The sequence below is a fragment of the Lonchura striata genome, chromosome 2 (assembly GCF_050655825.1).
Source record: "Lonchura striata isolate lonStrDom1 chromosome 2, ASM5065582v1, whole genome shotgun sequence".
NCBI lineage: Eukaryota > Metazoa > Chordata > Aves > Passeriformes > Estrildidae > Lonchura > Lonchura striata.
In genome coordinates, this window is record NC_140704.1 from 57,986,202 (window position 1) to 58,009,335 (window position 23,134).

Genomic DNA, 23,134 nt, shown 5'->3' on the forward strand with positions numbered 1-23,134 from the left:
TTACTTTTCTGATACCAAGCTTTTCTCCTCAGCCTTGCAACCCTCCCAAAAATCTTGGCATTACTGATTATTGATTTTTTTAAGCAACATTTGGACTACGAAAGATCAACAGAGTCTTCACATTTTCTGAAAAAACAGTATAAAATGTGCAGCTTCTCTGCAAGTAGGTAACTTTGTGGCATATGAAAAAGATCAGATTGGTGATAAAAAATATGTTCTGATGGCAGTGTTGTAGTGTGCTCACCCTCGACTGGACAAAGGGCACATTTCTAGCTAGTTGTTCTTTTTCCTATATTGCCAGCTATGGGTTGTCAGGTGTAAATGAGAAGAGTTTGCCTGCATAATGGGCAACTAGATGTTAGGGGTTTGTACAGTATCACCCTCACAATTGTTGCTGAGATGGGTTGCCCCTGTTTCCTTTTGTTGCCCATGTCTGTTACCCAGCTTGTAGCTGGGGAAGATGAAGATGCTGTCCTCTTCCTGCAGCTGAGGACTTGATGCTTGACTGAGTGACCTTAAAACCCGACAGAGTGTCAGGAACTTAATTCTGCTTAGAATCCAAGTCCATCATTTTTACCTTGATGAATTTTCATTGACTATTACTTCTGATCAAAATTCAAAAATGTTTAGGCTTATAAGAGCAGTAATTCAAGTAAAATATAGCAGGTTCCACTTTCTATTTGGACAAAGATGTCAGGTTTGAAACTGTGTCGTTTAGGTTGCTTACAGGAAAGATTTATGTTATAGCATTTATCTCTTTGGCATCCTGTGTTTACCTGCCCTTTGGGAGATGAAGACAGTACAAGACTGTGTAGGTTTAATCTTTTTCTCCTTACAGAAACAGAATATTTTTAAAGCGACATTAACTAAAACCCTGTTCAGATGAGTAACATGTTGTCTCCCTTTTGCTAGTGGTACCACCAAACCTGGAGGAATTAAGACTAGCTGCAAAAGAATTCAGGCAGTAGAATTTAAGTTAAATAAAAGCATGGATGTGTTCTTTAATTCCTATTCTATGTCACTAATTTAAAATCCTAACAAACCTTATGTTCTTTAGTGTGGGCATGATCTACAGGAGGAAAACAACCAAGCAAAAATATATTAAAAAAAACAGACCTGAAAAAACTAAAACAAACAAGCAAACAAAGAAAAAAAATGCAGCACTATGCTGTAGGAAAAATTTGTTTTAATTTTTCAAGTAGTAGGAAACAAAATGTTGAATATTGCACATTAGTGTAGTAATTCTCAGGAAGAAAAATAACCTGTGTAAATTGACATTTGCTCTAATGTCAAAGTAAGAGATTTAATAAATGGGCAGATATGATGAGCACTATTGCCATAACATCCTCCATGTGCAAAAAGTCAGGAGGGCTGATCCAAAATTCGTAAAACAGCTTTTGGCAATAATAGGACAGATGCAGGGGGATGGTTTTAAAAAATATTTTTTACATAGAAAAAATTAAATAAAACTATTTCTTGTATGTATATAGGTGCAAAGAAGGAGAACATTGTGAGAAAGGTAATCTTATGGTTGAAGAAATATTTGTGAAACACTGCATCAGCACTAAATCATCCAGAAGATGTGGAATTCTAAACAACCTGAAGGAGGATTCCAAAGGAAAGGAATTGTCTTAGGCAACCTAAATGATTCTGGTGAAAAGCAAACAAGAATTTGACAGGACATCATTCTGCAGGAATTTATAGTCTCAGCTGAATTTGCCTTGGTATTTTTTGTTACAGTGCTAGTAAGATAAACTAAGCAAGGATATGCTTTCAAAACAGAACTGCTTTTCAAATCATGTGTATCACTCTGACTTCATTACTAATGCTAATAATGACTAATCCTCACTGGTTTGTTACCTGTGTTAAATATGGAAAAGAACTAGCAAGTCCACCACACTTCAACAAGTTTTTATTCTTGGTATTGGAAAGTGCAGTCATCCTCCCTTTCCTGATCTCAAGAAGTCCAACTGGCTTTAAGAAGAGGTAACACATGCTTAAGGAAATATAAAAGTCTTCACTGGGAAAGTGAACGTTCAGTTCACAAAAGGAGATTTAGAGTGAAAAATTATGTAATTGATGAGATTATTCTATTTAATTTATTTATTTATTATTGTATTGTCTAGAATTTAATCTAATAAATTGTAAGTGTAGAATGCCACATTTAAGAGGAAATGCCACTAAGAAAAAGTAATTAGAATGATTTCTGAATCACAGGGAAAACTGGTTATAGCAGTGTCTGCTGCAACTCTAGTACATGTTCCTTTGGAATTTTCATTATAACTTTTTGGGTTTTTTTTGTTCTGGGTTTTATAACTTCAGTTATATTAAAACTCTTTAGGATGATCTTTGCTAACCAAGTTCAGATTAAAAGCCCAAGTGAATATGGTGATGAGCTAATTTTTCCTCATTCTTGTTCCAAATATGTATATCCATATCTCATCCTTATTTCACACTTAATTGCTTTTAGAACAACTTTTACAAGAGAAACTCTGTAAAAACATCTAGCTAGAGATTTTTTTTGCTTTCCTTGCAGAAAATATTTGTATCTATGAAATCATAACTACTCCATGGGAAGCAATTTCTACTGATGAGGATCTCCACAACATTTTGGATATTCTGAAACTTTTCCAAGCTGCTGGTAATTTGGTTTTCCTAAAACCTTCAAAACCATCCATTGGTCCTTAGACCAATGATAGAGATCATTCATAAACCATTTATTATGATTTGTAGACATCTATTCATCTGGGAATGGTTTAACAATTGCAAACATTCTCAGCAGATTAGGATAATGGACCTATTTGCAACTAGGCATGATCTGATTCAATTTATGTTGCTTGGTGGCAGATTAGTTCCTTCAGAGTTCCTGCAGTTTAAGTAAGTTATGATTTTATTTGGACGGACTGAAATTGAGTTCCTCTTGTGGGTTTCAGTTTAATATGAAGATTCCAGAGGCATAGTCAATAGATATTCTGACATTTGGCTGTCCTGCACTTGATGTAGCTGAACTCTAGTCCAGGCTAATAAATTCAATATGCTTCATAGGGTGACCTCACAGAGCTTTAATGGATACAAAAGTTATTAATCTATTAACAGATACTTACTCTTGGAGAAGACAACAGATGCCATATTTTATAGATCCTAATATAGGCCATACTCAGAAACAGTACAATTTTTCCAAATCCTTACAATTAGACATTGCTGGCTTTTTGGATCTTGAGTTTATCCTGCTTTTCCTATTAAGTCACATTTAGTTGTTCTTTTTCCTGTCTAATAAACTTAATTTAATTTCAGGAAACAAATGCACTGATGCTTTCTTTCTGTGCCAAAACAGAGTCTTGTGATTTTGGCAGTAATATTAATCAAAAAAGTAATGCAACTTTCACTCTCATTAAAGTCTCCATATGCTGTTTTAGCACTACAAAAGGATCTTCAAATGTATTAATTGTCTCAAGGCTTTAGCCTGTTGTTAGCATACTGGAGCATGACCTAACCAAAAGGAGGAAGCTTTTCCTCTGTGACTTGATGTTAGGATCAGAATGCTAATTCTGTAACAGAGCAGCAATTTATAGGAGAGCTCCCTAGACCAGAAGAGTAGTTCCCTACTTAACAACTGTTCCTCTGCAGGAAACACGGTGTTTCATTTTTAATCTTCCCAGGGCTCAACTAGCAAAGATTTTCCAACCTCTCAGCAGTCACTGTAGCAATCTGCTATAATTTACATCCATCAAGAGTAGGAGCAGCTCTTTCTAGGAGAGTCCTAGATCCTCAGTAGTGGTGAAGGATCTTATAGGAATGAAGGAAAGCTTGCTAAAGTGTAGGGTAGCTGTATTCAAAGCTCTTCCCTCAGAGGCTGATTGAAGGCAGCTCGGAAAGTTGAAGGCACGTGTGTGTGTGTGTATAGGTACTGCTGGGACAGGCAGGGAAAGGACTAGGCTCTGTCCATGAGAGTCAGGTGAATGAATGGAGTGTGCAGAACCATGGGATGTAACATAGGTTCCATAACACAGTGCAAGGATGGCAGAGGTACTGCTATGACAAATCAGTCGTGACAAATCAGGGAATGTTTGACCTTTTTAAGGAGATGGAGAAGAGTATTATGGGATCTTGTGGGAGTGCTATCTTGCAATAAGTAGTAGGTAACTTTAGCAGTATTGTCATTAAAGACCAAGATGATCTAGGTAATAGTGTCAGAAATACAGGATTTGAATATGGGTGGAGCCAAACTGAGACTGACAGGTAGAGCTGAGGGCAGGCTGGTTGTTTAGGAGACCAGAGTGGAGAAATGGAAGGCTAAAAAAAGAGTGTGGGGTGGTGATCATTGTACAAACATGAGAAAAATGAGAGAAGTTTGCTAAGAGGGGCCAGTTGCAAATAAACAACTCCTGCTCAATACATTTTTGCTGACAAAACGCCCAGTACCCATCCACTTGAGTGTATCCTATCTTAATAATCCTGGTCTTAACTATTTTTCATGTAAGGTATTCTGTGCATGTGCTCAAAGATCTAAATGCCAGCAGCTGGAGGGGATGAATGGTTGAAAGGTCTATCACCGGAGAAATGGCTGTGGGTGGTGAGGCCTTTAGGTCTACCGACAGCAGATGGTCTATGTTCCCCTAGGGCTTTGCAGTTCTCTGTGTGAGTACACGTAATGTGCTAGCAGATGTCAAATTGAGCTCACTGGCAAGTAGAAGGAGACCTGCATTGGGAAGACTCAAGGTCTGAAGCAGTGGCTGCATAAGGAATCAAGAATCTCCAAACTGTGTTTTAGGGTGTTGTGGAGTTTGTGCTGATATTTGTGACTGTTTTGGTTTAACCTTGGTAAGCAGCTAAGCCCCACACAGCTGCTTGCTCACACCACTGCAGCAGGACAGAGAAGAGAACTGAAAGTGTAAAATTGTGAAAACTCATGGTCTGAGATAGAAATAGTGAATTAATTCATTATTTTGTTTTCATTATAAAACTACTTCTCATTGGCAGGCAGATATTCAGCCATCTCCAGGGAAGCTGGGCTCCATCAAAATGAAGTTAAGGGAAGACAAATGTCATAACTCTGAATGTTGTCTCCCCTCCTCCTTCCCTGCAGCTTTTATTGCTGACCATGTTGCCATATGGCATGGAATGGCCATTTGGTCAGTCAGGGTCAGCTGTCCCAGATGTGCCCCATCCCAATATCTTGTGTACCCCCTTGCTGGTTGATATGAAGAACAGAAAAGTCCTTTGCACTGATAAGCCCTGTTCAGCAATAACTAAAATTTCCCTACATTGTCAACAATGATTTAATAGTAAAAACAAAACATAGCAATATACAAGATATAATGAAAGAAATTAACTCTCTCCTGGCCAAAACCAGTACAGAGATATTATAAATTAAAATATGTTTGTGAAACCACAGAGTGAAGGCATGTATTTTTTTGTAAATGGACTGCAAGGCAAATCAGTCAAAGAGGAAAAAAATTTGGGTTGTTTTTGTTGTGGGTACATGTTGCTGGTATTTTAAGTAGGTGTCAGTAAAGACACTTTCTTCTGCAGCTGACTTTGTCAGTATTTTGACTGTGTTTAACCATGTCATTTTGGAATGGGAGTACAATCCTGCTGCTGATTGGAAAGAGGACAAGAGCAGCCACACCTACATGGGACAGAACAAGACCAGGAGAGGCTTCCTGGCCTGAAATTGTGTCCCACTGAAGGGCAGTAGCTGGGATGGAGGAATCACAGATTTGCAGAATATTCTGAGTTGGAAGAGATCCACAAGGGTCATCTAGTTCAACTCTTAAGTATATGGTCAATACAGGGTTGGTTAACAACATAACTTAGGTGTTATTACTACCATGCTCTAACAAGCTCCTGGCTCCCACTCAATTCTGTAATTATTATTTTTTTTACACCCATAAAGAGTAGCTCATTGAAATTTCTTTTTTTTTTTTTTTTTTTTTTTTGCTTTTTGCTTTCTCTTTTCAGAGAAACTTTCTGTCTTTTTGACTCTAGTTATTGAAAAAACATAGAAGTTTTATTGTATTTTATAAAACAGAATCATTGCTTACCTTACCATATTCCATATTTAGTAATTGTGTCTGGAGCTTTTGCAAACAAAATTTGCTTTACAGAACCAGCAACAGTAAAAATTAAGTTTCAGACCTGTTGAATTCAGAACAGTGAAAAGTGGTTTTGAAGCTGTTCCAGGAACTTTGAATAAGGTGCTCTTAACCATCAGTTAAACTCCAGAGTGTATTGCTGGGTGGCTTTCACTTCTGGGAAAGGCCATTCAAGAGCAAAATCCTTTTCACATATTAAAGATTTATTTTTTTTTTTTTTAAGCAAGTGAACAAGCCTCCCTTTTTTGTTACAACTACACCAAAACAAATGGCACTTGAATTGCAAGTTTGTATTTAGTTGAGTAGTACCTATACAAACTGCAGTATTGATAATGCAACAACTTAAATAATGTAGCCACTCCCATCTGAGAGTTATTTTCCAAGATATCCTCTTAGAAAAGATGACATTTCTAACCCAAATTACATAAATAGAAAACAAAACTACTCTATGGGTAAAATGTGTATGATTGTTTTTATGAGAGTGCCTACTAGAGGGAAGACAGAAGTCTCCTGAGGAAATAGCTGTTCCAAACACCTGCAGGGCTTTGCCTCAGTTTTTCTTTACAGATTCTCTGATTTCAAAACATGCTTGTAGACACCTTTACAAACTAGGCTCTTGAGGTTTCTTTCCTTTCTTATGTTCATGTGCCTTGAGGGTAATATTTCATAATACAAGAGGGAATATGCTTTCAGAAGTGAGTTAATTCTAGTTAGCAAGCAGTATTTGGCTCAGATTTTGAGACCCTATCTTTCTCTTGCAACTTTCTGCCCTTACAACCAAGTGAGATTTTTCTGTTTTCAAGTGATAAAATTATGTAATTTTGCTCCTATGGGTTCTGGACTAGCTGATGCTATTTTCTGGCCTTTGCTGAATATGTCTGCGCTATGTTGAGGCATGTTGCCGCTGGAAATTAAGATAGGACTTTTTAGGAGGTGGATTAAACAGGTAAGTCTTAAATTAATGAGAACTACCTTTTTAGCAATGTAACCCAAAAGGAATTCAGAGATTTAAAGAAAAAAAAAAAATTGTTTCTATATTCAAGATCAGTTTGAAAGGTTATTACTTAAAACGTCATCTTACTAGCCAGAGATGATAATACCTGTAATCACAGATTTTGTTGTCCTGAACTTCTTTAGAAAAATCTATATAAACATCAATTTAATAAGGTATTTTTGCATGAATTTTTTATTGTTATTTTTCTTTTTTTTCCCACATTCTTTATATCTAGGCTTAATCACATTAAGTTATATAGTCCTGTTTTAATAATTAGGTTTTAGACAACTAGAAGTTATACCCTTTGGGCATCACATATTTAGTAACTTGTTTGTAATTTAATGAAAGCCAAACTTCATTTACTTGCTGCTGCTATGGTGGAGACTTGTTTTGGTGGAGTATGTTTACTGTTAGATGGTAGGTTCTTTAATATGTACTAAAGATGTCTGTAACATTCATAAAAGCAGTATTTTAAATACTGTGATGATCCAAAATCATTGCTTATACTGTAATCTTGTAGCAGAAACAACAGAAACTACTCAAAAGAGTCATTTAGTATCTGTATAAAATCACTGTTTCAGTTCATGACTGACTAATGTATAATAATAGTTTCTTCACAGCTGATACTTACCGATTATGTTTAAAAACATGCCCCACTAATAGTCTGATGTAGCACTGGCATATATTTGTCCTTGCAATTATTTTTATAGTCTAATCTCAAAAGTCTAACTCCAAAATTTTGTTTGTTTAAATTTTGAAAGAGCTGGAGCTAAATAGGAGGTCCTGAAGTAAAAGGAACTGAGGCTGTACCCAAAACAATGTGACAGAATGCATTCACAGATCACCAGTGGAAAACATTCCAGCCTTTGGCCATGTTCCTCTAGTTTAAATTAATAGGTTTGAATATAAGCATGAGCATCTTAGACATCAAAGCTCTCAGAGAAATGCTTTTCATTTTAATTAGAGGGGTGTGAAGGCCTTGCTACCTTTAGTCCTACATCTTCTTGTAATAGCCCTTAGATATCTGTCTTGTGTGCGTGTGGTTACAATAAGAAAGTTGGTTATCATTAAGCTGATTAATGTAAGAAAGGCTTCATGCAGGAGAGTTGCAGAGCAGATAGAACACATGAAATTAGAAAGAAAAGTAGGGCAAAGTGAGTAAAATGAAAAACTTCTTGAAAAAATAATAAGCAGAGAAAGAAACAGAGGGAAAGAAAGAAAGAAGAAATAATAGATTATCTTCATGAAAACAGTACAGTTAAAAAAAAGAGCTTTTACTGATTGATGTTTGTTGATATAAAATATTTTGTTTGTTCCACCACAGGTTTTGGAAGTTTTCTAGTTCATAAAAAATTCTGGAGTTCTTTTTTGTCTTAATTAGTGCTTCTTTTTACCAAAAGCCTCTCTGCTTTGATTTGTCTAGCTACAAATGTGAATACGTCTCTATTCCGGTTGAATTAATTTAAGCTAAGATTTTTTTCTTATGTATTTCTTCAGTAAGGTTTTGACTCAAGGTTATAGCTAAATTAACTTTCACTGAAGGACTTTGTTAACTTAACTTTCTGCTTCTAAGCATTATTGGCAAGATACTACCCCAAATGCTTCTCTAGGGCTCTGTCAGAGTGGATTTCCTGTTAGGAACTGGACCATAAGCACTTCTGCATAACTGCACAGAAGGCTGAGAGATGCTTAATGGCAAAACCAGTTATCTATTTTAATGGTCATATAAAGAGAACCTAACTACTATAGGCCTTCAGGGAGCTCATCTTATGATTAGAGAGAGATATGAATATTGATGCAGGCTGAGTGGACACTGGAGGGGCAGTTGTGGGAGGGATGTATATCTGAATAAGAAAATAATGAAAGCAGATTGTTTTCTTAAAAAAAAAAAAATCATTGAAGCAGCTTTTCATCAGAAAATGGCATGTTTCTAAAATTAACTTATTTTAATGGAGTTTTGTGAATACATATAGAGATATGTTTATGTATGCATATATACATGTATATATATCTGCATGTACATTATGTGTGTATAGAAACACCCAGAAAAAATATATTTACTGATGCATCTTTTCTAATTTTATAAAGGCAATATTAATATTTAATCTGTGTGGTCTGCACAATGGTAACTATTAAATATATTAATTATTTTAATATAATTAAACATTAAAATGTGTGTTGGCACTAATTTGAAGCTATCATAAAATGGCAGAAAAATATAGTATTTTTGAGATTTTGCAGTGGAACTTTTTGTAGAATTGTGGAGAAAATAATGCAACTGTTGTTTTTTTTTTTCTTTCTTTTTATTTGATTTGGAGCAAACAAATTTTCAAATGGCTGATGTTTTCTGCAAAATAATGTTTTCCTTTCCAAGCACATGAGTTGTCCTTTCCACCTAAGTGAGTTTTGAGTAGTTCACTTTTATTGTCTGTATTTGGTTTGATGAGTTATCCCCACATGGTTTAGAGGGGAATGAATATTAAGATTGTGTCCTGTCCTGAAATAAATCTGAAAATATCTCTGAAATAAGTGATTTACAATTGAACCAGGGGAGAGTTCAAACCCTGCTGAACCATGGAGCAAGCCCTGACATGATGGATGCAGGCATGTAGCATCACCCTAATCTTCACTCTTCCAGGATGGCTAAGTAATGAGTGGGTGTAGGAAGGCATGGTCTGTGGATTCCTGGCTGCTGTGGGTATTGGAGCATCACCAGCTGAGGCTGGATAGCAACACCATGGTTACCTATTCCAGCAAGGCTCTCTCAGAGACACTTGATTGCCAGTTTGTGTATTAGCATCCTGGATGATGACATTCTGCTGCCATCACTCCAGGCTCTGTTGTATGCATTGTGCTACTGGGCTGTTCACACATGAATACCACCACCTGCAGAGGCTCATTAGTTCTAAGATCCAGGTATGAATGGCTTTCAAACTTTCCACTGGCTCACAGTAAGCTTGCAGATCTCCTTAGTGTCCCATTCCTTGTGGTGCCTTGCCTGAGCCTCCCTCAGCTCCTTGAGAGGCCTCTGCTTTATGTCTGTAACCATCTGCAGCCTTTCTGAGTTTCTTTGCTTCATCAACTCCCATCTGGAATTCATTGTGGTGCTCTCATATCTTGCTGATGTGCAGCCTCATCTGTGCTGCAGAGAGACTGAGCTTCCCCTGGGATCCTGCATCAAACCCACTGGGGTGTGTGTGTGTGAATGTGGATCACCTCTGGCCAGCATGGGGGCACATTTGCCATACACTTGCAGTGTATTCCTGATTATTAGGGAAATACAGGATGTAACATAGAGATTACACAGTATCTCTAAATACACTCTGACCTGTCCTTCTCTCTCCCAAATTGCATTGCCATTTACACACTGAGTCCCCTCCCACCATTCAGCTCTGAAGGCTCCCTAGTCCAGAGTCTTCTGTGCTGAAATCTGACACTGGGCAAGCCATGTAAGCTGAAGCCCTTGGTTTGTTTTAGCTGATGGAACAGCTTTTCTTTGGTCTCCCTTCCATTAAATCTCCTGATGAGATTCTGTAATACCATGTTGCCAGGGCACAGCAGAAAGGATTACTGGTAGGACTTAGGGAGTCTTATGGAGGGTGATTAGCAACTCAACATACACTCCCAGCTCCTGAGAACCTTCAGGAAACCAAGTAGGGCACTGTTGAAATCTATTTATGTCTGGGAGCACGAGAGATCAGAATGGTAGCAGTGGGCAGGGAATGGAAACAACAATATTCAGAGTATTTGTTCCCGATGGGGAGTCATCTCCAGCTCTAAGAGTTATATTATGACTGTTGAGTTTGAAATATTCCTGTGGAGGGCAAAGACCATAGGTAGAGAAGTTTCCGGAGAAGGGAAGATGTGGGCTGCAATGAGACCATAGCTGCTTGTACCTGTGTTGGCACTCCCACAGGCCAGGGGAGTCCTGTTTCATCTCTCAGCAGCCCTTTGCCTTCAGACTGGGATCTCACTAGCATCACTGTAGCACTCAGTGGTCAACAGTGAATTTTCCATCTCTTTTAGGAACAACAGAGCAGCCCAGCTCTCTGTTGAAGAGTTTTATCCTGTCATGCAGCAAGAGCCAGGACATCCAGACTGTCCCACCATGGCTCAGCCTGGCTCAGCTTGACAAGACACAACTTGGCTTGGCTCTGTGCTCCAAAAGAATGACATTTTGCCATTAGTAATAGTTTGCTTCTTTACACAGTTAGTTAACCTTTATTTCTTCTCTTTGTTTTAAACCATTAAAATGTAATTTATTTGTTTGTAGAAAAAAAAATATTTGAATGGCAGATTAAGTCTTAAAAGGCAGAACATGTGAGCCAATACTAACAAGATGGGTGTTTTAGGATGTGAATTATAGACTAAATTGCTTTCTGTGGATTAAAAATGTGCTACAAAGGGGATTGAAAATTTGAGGAGGCATGCTTTTTCTCCCATGATCATTGTGGTGATAGGAATTTGGGTTAATTTTATTTGAATGTCAACTGCAATAGCAGCCCAAGGCCCCTTCAGGACCTGGCACACCCCATCAGCTAGTCGGGCAAAGAAGGGGTGTTGCCAGGAGCATCTGAGGGAGATTTGAATGAATGGCTCCAGGGAGTGCAAGTGGTAGTCCATTTGCACAGGCAGGGTAAACTACTGCAGCAAAAGTGGCCAGCTCAGTTCCTCGTCCTTACATTCCCCAAGAGAGCTCAAATATGGTGTCCACTCTGAGGTATTGTCTAAGGTCATAGAAAAAATGCAGCAACCCAGACAAAGCTCACAAAAAACCATGAAAAACATTCAGAACTCTATGTAGCCATTCTGGCTTTAGGCTACAGGGAATGCCCATGCCTCTCAGTGGGTTGTAGCAGTGGAAGTTGCATCAGATGTGATTAGGTGGACAAGCTGCTCAGTCTAGTGGAGATATGAAATGAACTAGAAAGGCTGAGAAGCATCAGCAAATCAGAGAAAGAGATAGACTGGTGGGACCATGCTTGGGCCTCCCTAAAGAAAGAGCAGCTACCAGAAACAATTCAAGACTAAGAGGATCCTCTATTCATCCCCCAGCAAGGGAGAGGATACCATTTGTGAAGCAAGAAGTTGGCTAAATGGGCCCAACCAGTAGGAAGATCTGCTGCCTCCATGGGTTAAGGATGTCACAAGGAAACTTCCAAGCCTGGTGTGGCCCACAGGCTACTACTCATTACTGATCTTCCATATAGAGGGTGAGGAAATGGCAACATGTAGTCTGAGGGCCTTCAAAAGAAATTGCAGGGCTTTGCCACCTTTGATAAGGGAATCTTATCCTGCAAATATATCAGGACTTAGCAGATGTATGAAAACCCTTTCTAAGGAAGTATTTTTGTGTAATAGTGCAGGGCATGGCAATTTCAAATCTTCCTATCACAAAATTCATTACTGAATCTATTAGTTACTGAAGTCCACCTGTCAAAATGCTATGTTAACACAACCGTTCTGTCATTATACCCAAACTAGTGTAGATTTTGGACTCAAATTAGTTCCTTTGTTTGTTTTGTTGTTTTGTTTTGTTAGGGTGTTTTGTTGGGTTTTTTGTCAGTTCTTACTCTGTTCCCAGTGGTAGACATGCCCCGAATCTACAAGGCAAGCAAACACTTTTGACTCCTTTTGCCAGTGTAGTTGTCTCAGTGCTCAGAAGCAGTATGTGTTTTTCTTTTTTATCAAAAAAATGTAGTGTCTCTCATCAATGGTTGTTGTCACCAGCTGTTGAGAATCACCAGCTGCTCCTTTTCGATCACCAGCTGTTGCCTACAGGGATGTGAATCTTCAGAAATGTTCTTTTAATAAACTCTGAAATTACATTGTCTCGTAATAATGCAACTTAATTTTTTGCTTATATGATTGTTTAAAATATTCTGTTGGTAAAGAGACATAAAATGAGAGTAGAGGCACAAGAAACTGTCTCTGTAGCTGCAAAATACATTTATGAATAACTGTAACTCACCATTATGCTAGATTGTCCAAGGAGTGGGCAGAGATGGCTGTTCCGATATAAATTATCTGTGTATAACAAGGCATGTAAATGTATGTGTATATATATTTAGAGCAACCCTTCCTCCCCTCATTGAAAATATGTTCCTCTGCATAGCAAAGCTATTAGGGAAGGGAGAAAAATGAACTATAAGACTGAAAGCCAGTAGTACACTGCTTAAAACACCCAAGTAAAAACTTTCAGATTTGCCATTATGTGAATATTTTTTAACATCCTTTTCTCTGCTAATGGATACTAAAAGCAGAGAGGCTTAATGGAGATTTTTGTTCAAGAAGTTATTTTACTGGAGGTTAAGTTCTTTGAGAAAGTTGTTGTATATGTTGGAGTTTTTATTTTATTTTAACAGATTCTTATAGAGCAATTTGAGTCATGTCTGAAATGTACTTGAAAGTTGCTGCTGGTGTTCTGCAGTTTTGCACACTGCTTTCTGGAATTACACTGATGATATTCTCTAGAATGAAGCAACACAGGACTTTAGGAGAATGTAGAAACCTTAAAACACTTTCCTATACCTAAAATATTGCATTTCTGTGCTGAAGTACTGTGGAATTTTTTTGAACCTCAGCTATTAGCCGAGAATAACAGCAGTGGAAGCCCTAGCCAAGGCTGAGTCCATCAGAGACAGTAGTAGGAAAAAAACCCAATCTACTGTTGGAATAATAACAGTAGAGAAGAATGAGAATATATGACAGAAGCAGCTCTGCAGACACCAATGTTAGTGAAGAAGAAGGTGGAGGAAGTGCTTCAGGCACTGAAGCTGTGGTGAAGACCAAGACTGTCTCCCTGCAGCCATGGAGGTTGCATGGTGTAGCATAGATCCACCTGAAGCCCATGGAGGACCCCAAACCAGAGCAGCTGGATGCCTAAATTGGTTTGTGAGCTTGTTGGGAAGCCCATGCTGAAGCTGGTTTTCTGGTAGGACTTTAACCCTGCAGGGGACCTGCTGTGGAGCAGCCTGTTCCTGAAGGAGTGCACTCCATGGAAGGGACCCATTCAGCAGCCCATGGGAAGGACTCACATTTGGGTGAGGATCTACACAATGGAGCAGGGGAAGAGAGTGAGGAGTCCCTTCCTTGAGAATGAAGGAGTGGTAAGAGAGCATATGCTGAACTGACCACAGCCCCCACTACCTGTCCTACTGTGCCACTGGGAGAAAACAAGGTAGAAAAATCAGCAATCAAGTTAACCATGGGAAGAAAGAGGAATGGTAAGAATGGGGGGTTTTTTTGTTTTGTTTTTGTTTGTTTGTTTTATTTCTTATTGTCCTGTGGGAATCCAGGACATCCCTCTGGCTGCCCTGGAAAATCTGGGACCCTGGAAGGGGGTCAGGAACACCCCTGTACAGAGATCTGAGAGACAATGTCTCTGATCTCTGTCCATGGAAAAGAGTTTTCAATCTTACAGGATGAATTACAAGATCTGAGTGTTTGATATAAGTAATAATTAGTGTGACATGGGTGCAAAAGTAAAATTTTAGGATTCTAGATAAGTGGTTCAAAGGAGGCAAGATGGAGGAAATTCGGTGTGTCTTGTCCTTTTTCTCCTTCTTCATGCCCTCCATATTTCACTGTAGTGTTGACATTTTTTGATTGGTTTAGGCTGGGGACACACTGTTCAACATAGATGATAGATATTGGCACATTATTGTAAATATAGCACAGGTAGTTTGTGGTATATAATGTTTGTAACATCCCACTGAGGGCAGAGCCCCACACGCTGCCCTGCAGGACAGACCTGTGGCAGGGCAGCAAAACATGTTAGAGATATGCAAGAATAAACAACCTTGAAAACCAGCACAGATGAATTATGACTTCTTTGTCCATGGGGCTGAAAGACAGAGACTTTCTACAATCTCAGGATCATTTAAATACCACAGATTCTGACATTGTCTTATTCTAATTTGATTGGCAATAAACTAAACTAAGCTATGTTCTGCCCATGACTGTAACTGATGAGGGATCCTTTCCTATATTTATCTTGATTCACAACTTCTCATTATGTGTTCTCTTTCCTGTCCACTGAGGAGGGAAGCAAGTTACATCAAGATACACATCTTCCCTCTCTAATTCAGCTGCAAAGCAGGAAAATATCAACTGTATAACTCTAAGAAGAGTCCTTGGAATAAAAATCCCTTTGTGAAGATGAAAGATTGGCACACATGATGTTATCTCACTTTCATGTGAATATGTGGAAAAATTTTGTAAACAAAAGCTATGTACATAGTAAATTAACTTAGCTATCACTATTTGATCAAACATCCTTTTTTTTTTTTTAATTGCTGGTTATAACTTTTTTTCTCTGAAAGTTAAGCAATAATAGAAGTTGAATTCCATACACAGATTTTTTTTTAATTAGAAAAGCAAACCTCTGTAATAACATGTCCATATTGATTTGTTGATATCAGCAGAAAGACTTAGCATAGAATGAGATATTTTTTATTATGATGATTTTTATTGAATTTTTAAAATGCTGATATCTATTCTTCCAAGTTCAAACCATTTGTTCAAGTGCAAAAAACTTGCAGAAACCCCAAACAAACTACAATAAACTCCACCTGAGCAACTGGCTTGCATATTCAGGGATGATCAGATGAATATTTGGTTTTTTGTCTGACATTTCTTTTGGGAGGTACTTGGAGTCCATATTGCATTGTAACCAATCATTTGCCAGTGAGTATGACCTCTGGTTTCCCAGATGAGCACTCCTTCCTCATCCTGTCTCTTTGTCAACATTTGATCTAAGATCTCCAAAAGATCATGCCAACTGAGTAGTAGAGCGGTCTGGAGAGAAAAGAAACTGTTGAACTACATTTGCCTAAGCAAGTAAGGCATGTATGTTTAGTTTCTTGCTCTGCTGAAGATTTTATTTGTGAAATTTGGAATAGGTGTCCTGTCTGTCATCCTTTTCATAACAACAACAACAACAACAAAATCTATGCCCCTTGGGTACTCTGTAAATTAACATTCATGAAGAGCCTAAAGGGCTACACTGAGAAAAGGATGTATGTGAAGTAGTTCTAGCAAATGTCTGCACCAAGTGCATGTAGGATTGTTGCTGGGTTTTATTTCTCTTGGAAGGGAATTCAGTGTTTAAACCAGAAAGAATACTCTGGAGAGTGTGTGAGTTATCAAAAAGCTTCAAAGGTTCCTCTACAGCAGTTCTGACTCCAAGCTCAAGTTCTTGTATATGCTCTAATTTCAGAAAAGTTGAATATTTAAGTCAGGCAAATTTGTCTTCAGAAATTCGGTACTTCTCTGTTTGTCTTTCCTGGGGGGCTTTGGCTGATGCTTTTCATGTATTCTTGCTGGGTAAGGGACACTGCAAAAGCCAGGGAGTGTCTCCTATAACTTAATGGATAGGCAAGGTGAGATACTTCTTAACTCTCTTTGCACAAGCTGAAAATGTCAAAGTTTCGGCTTGTATTTCAAAAACTTCACTTTATTTTATACAGTGACTGTTTTTTCACATGAACTGCATGCAAAATATATCAGATGCCAGGCTCTTTGAAGGCATGCAAACAGCAACTTGCACACTCTTTTTGCATGGCAGGAAAAAAACTATAATGGACACAAGTTGATACTAGAGATTTTTGTTGTCTATGAACACATTTTCCCCCTAAGTACAGTCAAAGAGTGGGATAGACTGTTCAGATTCCATCTTTTTGAGACCAGACTGGATCAAACCCTAAGCAATCAGTCTGACCTCAGAGACCTCAGACCTTGCTATCTCTGGGCAGTTGGACTAGGGACCTCTTGAGTTCCTCCAGCCTGAATTTGTGACCCATGAAACTATATGGATCTTTGTTGTTTAGTCTTTTTTTTTTTTTTTTTCTTTTTGTTTGGAATAGGTGAAATGTGGATAATTTGAGGGTGAAGAATAATATGTTTTATTCTGGTTTTCTTTATTTTTTTTTACCTTGCCAGAAAGAAGTTGATATTTCAGTGGGACACAGTGTTACACCAGCCTCTTTGGCCCATATTCTCTGATGTGTCTAAAGAAAATATCACAGCACTCTTGAAGTTTTTGTATTCCTTAATGATTAGATTTTCATTAACACAGTTCCTTGTAATGAAAATCTGTAGTGCTACTTCTGGCCATTGCTTCATCAAAGGAATTTAGGTGGAGTGGAGGTAGTAGGTGTCACATAGGAGGTCAGAAAGTTTTCATAGGGACACTGCTAAATCCTGAGTGAATGAACAGGAAAAACACCATGCATGTGTATGGAATAATTTGTATTTCTACATATGTCCACTGTCCCCTTCTTGTTATCTTTCCCAGTGCAGAGAGCTCACAAAGGACTTAGTAGCAGCGGGTAGTGCAGGCTTGATTTAGACTGACCTATTCTGCATCCTGGGACTGGAAATCAAGCAATACAGTGAGGTTTAGACTATCCCCCCATTTCATAGCAGGCCTAATGCCCCTGTCTGGCAGATTTCAACTCATACTGCACTTTAAAACATAACATCAAGATGGTCTGGAAACAGCCTCAATGATTTGTCCTACATTTGTTGAGTGATATTAAAATAAGCATCATGTAATGGAATATGTGGTTAGGGATGGATGTCAGTCATGCACATTGCTGTGGGTAAGCACTTGTTTTCATGGGAAAAGATAGTGTAGACGCAACTATTCTTTGCAGTGCCTGAACCCTTGCATTAAACATGTATAGCTGAGGATATATTTGACCTATATCTGAGTGACTGTGAAGTTGATTTAAAATAGAGGACTGTTCTTATAAGGACAAATATCCAAATCATTATGTGGTCACAGCTACATTATTTTTCTTCTCCACCTCCCTTCCAAAGGCTAACTTTGTATATTTGTTGCAAAAATAGTGTACAAATAGTTGCAGGTTGTTTTCAATATTGTTAGACCAAGATAAATTTTAGGGTCCTCTAAAGACTTTTTCTTTGTCTGGTGAGTAGCAAGGAAGTTGGACTTCACCTCTTGACTGAAGTAAGATACTGTGGTGGTGCATTTCCTTCTTTCCTTGAGCTATTATCTCAGAAATGCTCATTAGGCCTCAGTCTTGACAAACAGCACCTGGCCTAAGCTCCTCTTGAGCTCAGCAGAAACACTGTCTGCTGCCAGGAACTTCTGCTGTCTAATGAGATCCTGCTTTTTAACAAACAGCCTTGGAAACCTATTTTTCTTGCCTGAATAACAACCCAAGTGGAAAAAGATTTTTGTTATAGAACTTTCAAAGAAAGTTACTGACCTAGATTGAGGCCAGGATGGAAAATTACTCTGTCTAAAGACAAGGCTCTTGTGGCCCTATCAACAGTGGTCCTAAGTTGGACCTTTTGAGCTCTGCTGGACTGCAGCAGGCTGTGACCAGCAAACTCCCTCTGAGTGGGATGCCTCTCAGAGATAGGAAACTCCCAAGTTTGATATACTTGAAGGTTTGCTGTTGAATGCTGACTATGGAGCCTTGTACATACTCCTTTATTCTGTAGGTGTGTGAATGTGAATATGACATAGCAAATGTACTATGAATGTTACTCACTTAGATTCTTAAATATATCAGATTTGTAAGCAAGTTAGGACTGTAAGTGAGGTACTGTAGTGCTATAGACAATTCTATAGAATCTTTGGTTAAATTGTGTCAATTCAGCTATCACTTTAGTGATGTTAAGTATAGGTGCTGCTTAAATTTTTTGGTCTAAATTGTTGGTCAAGTTCAGGGCAAAGTTTGGCAAAAGCTTCCACCCTGAACCTTGTGACTCAATGGGTAGGTCTCCTTACTCTTGTTTATCCTTAACCCTTTCCATCCCAACCTCTATGCAAATAATTTGGTTTTAGATTTATTGATTTCAGATTTTAGTCTGATTTTTCCCTGTGTGATTTAATAATCTAGTAAGTAACAGCTTGCACCTTGCCAACAAATTTTTCATGCTTTCACTTTTATTGTAAACCCACTTTTGCCAGTACCTTTGCTGCCAGTTCTTTGAGCAGACCAAAACACTCATTCATGGCAGGTACAAATACAGCTGTGACTATTCCTAACAGTGTTGCTTATTTCCAAATCACAGATAATTCTGAATCTAGGAATGAACCATGATTCAATTTAAGCTGCTGCCTGCCTTTATGTTTTTTAAAGATTGTATAAATACATTTTATCTCCCTATGCACTGCAGCTGTGACTACAGAGTGGGTCTCACACTGATCTGATTATGTTAATTCACAGAATTCACAGAATAATTAGGTTGGAAGAGACCTAAAAATCATCAAGTCCAACCCATGTCCTAACACCTCAGCTAAAATATGGCATAGTTGTATGTGACTTTGGCACTTCTGACAGTGTTTCTGTAGATTTTAGAGTAATTTAGAAAACTCTTATACATTCATATTGTTGCTGTACTAGCTCCTGTTGAAGTCTCTTACAGGTTGTTCAAGAAAGCAAGCCTTCCTTCATTATTCCTTAAGCTTTAGTCTGCAAGGAGTGGAGAAATTAATTTAACTGTCAGGTTCCTAGCTACCTCCCTTTCCACAAGTGTATTTTTGTATTTGCAGCACTATTATCTTCTTAAGTAACAGTGTTGTGCTTTCTACAGAATATTGTGAAGACTGAGGATTGAAATGTGCAAATAGTTCTTGTTCCACAAGTTTCAACCATCTGGTTGCTGTAAAGGAAACAGGAAAGGGAAGTGCCTTAGGGGGTGAAAAATAATAATTAAAATATTTTAGAAATAAAATATTAACACTTCAAAATTCAGCTTTTATCTTTTCATCACAGTTAAGACATCTGGACTCAGAAGGCCTTTATTTTCTGCCTGCATCTGAGCTAAACATCCTCTGTTTTTGTAGCGTGCAGTAAATAACCTAGTACAGCACAGCTGAAAATTCACAGCAATGACTTTATCCTCTGTGCAGTCGACAGGTTTTATTAATTTTCTGTCTCTTCCACAACTTGATGCAGAGGTTATGCAAAATCATTACAGTCATAGCACAAAACATAGCACCACATCTTTTTTAAATCTCTATACATTGTGTACTAACTTCACCTTACTGTGGCATTAAAATGTATACCAGCAACAAAGGAATTCATGTTTGGTTGAAGGAAATACCGATAGAAAATACATTAGTGTTTGATGTCTACATCACAATCTGTTTTCTATAGTTTTTATCATGAAGTTATATCTCTGAAAGCATTTTTTGCCCCACAGTTAATGAAGCCAAATAATGAATAGTTTGATTGGCTCTTGAGATTTAGGGTAAAATCAGATATGCACAGGAGTAATATTTCTGAGTATATGCCCACATTTGCTAAAATTATTGTGAAAAAGTTTTGGTCTAAAGCACCTAGTACACAAAAAATAACCAGTATCCTAAGGTTTTGTAAATCACAACCTAGATGGATTTGCAGCATCTGAGGACCATGTATAGCTTTCATGTAGAAAATTAATTTCTATGTATATGGTAGTATTGACCATGGCTAGATTCCAAGAGCCCATCAAAGACATTCTAACATTCCTTTTCACAGCTGGACAGGGAAGAGTATAATGAAAGGCTTGGGTACCAAAATAAGGGTAGGGAGAGATTACTCACTTTTTACCATCATGGGCAAAACAGACTCTGCTTGGGAGAAATTGCTGCATTTATTACCATTCAAATCAGAGAAGGATAATGAGAAATAAACCCAAATCTTAATACACCTTTCCCCCATCCTTCTCTTCTTCCTGGGCCTGACTGTATTCCTCCTTCTTGACATTCTTCTCTTCAGTGTTTCAGGGGACAGGGAATGGGGGTTCTGTTCAGTTCATAACATGCTGTCTCTTTGTCTCCTTCCTCCTCATGAGGAGGACTCCTCACACTCTTCCCCTGCCCTAGTGTAGGGTGCTCCATAAGCTGCAAGTGGATACCAGCATCTCCCCCTTGGGCCTCCATGGGCTACAGGGGCACTCACTCCTTCTGCACTCACCTTGGTGTCTGCAGAGTTTTCCTCTGACATATTCTCAATTCTCTCTTCTCTGGTTGTGATTGCTCCTGAGCAATAACTTCTGTTCCCTTCTTAAAGCTGTTATTCCAGAGGCACTGCTTCAGTCTCTGCTAGGTTCAACCTTGGCCAGTCTTGGAGCCAGCTGGTGTTGGCTCTATCAGACTTGGGGGAAGATTCCAGCAGCTTCGCACAGAAGCTGCCCCTGTGGCCCCTCCACTACCAAAACCTTAGCTCACAAACCAAATGCTCTTTCTCCATCTCCTAAGTATTTGGAGAAAATGAAAACAAAAATATCCTTCCATTGTGTGTTAATGAACTAATCTGAAGCATCTTTATTTCCCGTCAATCTATTAGCATATTTCATATTGGTACAACTTTTTCTATCAGGTTTCAGTTAAATATGTTGTTTTACAGCACCATTTTCAGCATATGTGTCGTGGTTTGACACGGAAAGAGAATTTTTTTCTGGAAGGAAGAGGTCAATTTAGATATTGACCAATTGAAGGTGAACACGCCTCTGAGAACACAGAGGGGTTGAAAGCAGAATTCCCAGGGGAACTCGCTCTCTTTGGTTCCGGTCAGCTGCAGTGCAGACCTCCCCTGCCCAGCCACGAGCTGGGTGGGGGAGGGGAAGCCCCCATGGCCTGATGGAGGTAACTCCGAAGGGTGGAGGGACTGGAACTGGGCTGGCCCCTGCAGATGGAAGGATGGAAGAAATCTGGAATGTCTTCATTCCCCCCCCCCCCAGAATTTCTCTCTCGAGAGGGAGAGAGAAAAGAGACAGAGGCAGTCAGCGGGGGTGGTGGGGGGGGGAGCGGGGGAGCTGCAAGGTGCCCAGTTGCGTGGGAGTTGCTGGATGTCCGGGCATCGAGCCATCCCTGGGAGTTCGGACTTTTTAACCCTTTCTTGAGAAATGAAAGCTTGTGAATTTTCCCTTCCCCTCCTCGGTTTGAAAGAGAGGAAGAGGGACACCTTGGACCCTGGGATGTTAGAAGGAGGAATTCTAGATGGGAGCGGGACAAGGAGTGGTTTTTGGCTGGACTTTTCCGTGTTAGCCACAACCTGAACCAATCTTCTCCTCCAAGAGGGACTGTGTTTTGGGAGGATGCCAGTGAGTCAAGAGACCTGCTTCAGCTGGGAAAAAGACAAAATTGAAGTGAACAGAGAAAAGGTTAGGGGATTTGTGGTGGCTCCCCCTTGTCCTGGAAAGGAAAGAGAAGAGAAGAAGATCTCTGTTCTTGAGCCCTCGGCCCCAGGGGAAAATGGGGGGGGACTGTGGTCCCAAACAATGAAAAACTGAACTGTTGTTTTCTCCCCTCTTGGCAGGGCATCCTTGAAAGGAAAAATCCTAAAAGCAGTCTGTCCATCCATGAATTGGTCGTGAGAGCACTGTGCATGGAAAGGAGAAGGGTCACCATGGCAAACTTTTCTCCGGGCGGTGCCATGTGTGACATGGAAACACAGAATGTTCCAGCTGTGTTTCTTGGGGGGTCTGTGGCACAGGAAAGACTCTGTTCCCTCAATGGACTGAGTATCGATTGTTTGGAGGGTGGAAATCTGATTGGGGTCCAGATTGGGTCTCACTGTGGTTTGTTGGAGTTGGGTGGTGGGGGGAGGAATGTTTTGCAAGGTTTTCATTTGATCTTTGTGTGGTTTTTTTTTCTCCCCTTCTTTAGTTTTCTATTTTCTTTTGTAGTAGTAGTTTAATAAAGTTTTTTTTCCTGTTATTAAGCTTGGGCCTGCTTTGCTCTGTTCTAGATTCCACTTCACAGCATTCAAGGGAGGGATCACATTTTCATGGGGGCACTGGCATTGTGCCAGTGTCAAACCATGACAATATGTATCTTGTATTTAGGCATGTACTGGAGAAGTTTGCTGACATATCCTTTATAGTTGCTAATTAAAGTAATTTCTGAATAGTTTTGCCCATACAAAATAATCCAAAGGTAGGAAATTATCAATGTTAAACAGAAGCTATATTCAAAAACTGTTAGTTTCATTTATAAAGACACCTATATGAATTCATAATTAAATAATACATATAATATTTGATCATGTGCAGACATAAGCTAAATAAGAAAGCATAT

General features: G+C 38.9%; 1 long non-coding RNA gene across 1 annotated transcript; it reads left to right on the forward strand.

Moving 5' to 3' along the window:
* The first annotated feature begins 9,111 nt into the window (after positions 1-9,111).
* LOC146768261 (uncharacterized) lies at positions 9,112-22,774 on the forward strand. The gene is made up of 2 exons (XR_014952520.1): positions 9,112-22,218; positions 22,374-22,774. It is a non-coding gene; the product is annotated as an uncharacterized LOC146768261 (long non-coding RNA).
* Positions 22,775-23,134: the final 360 nt, after the last annotated feature.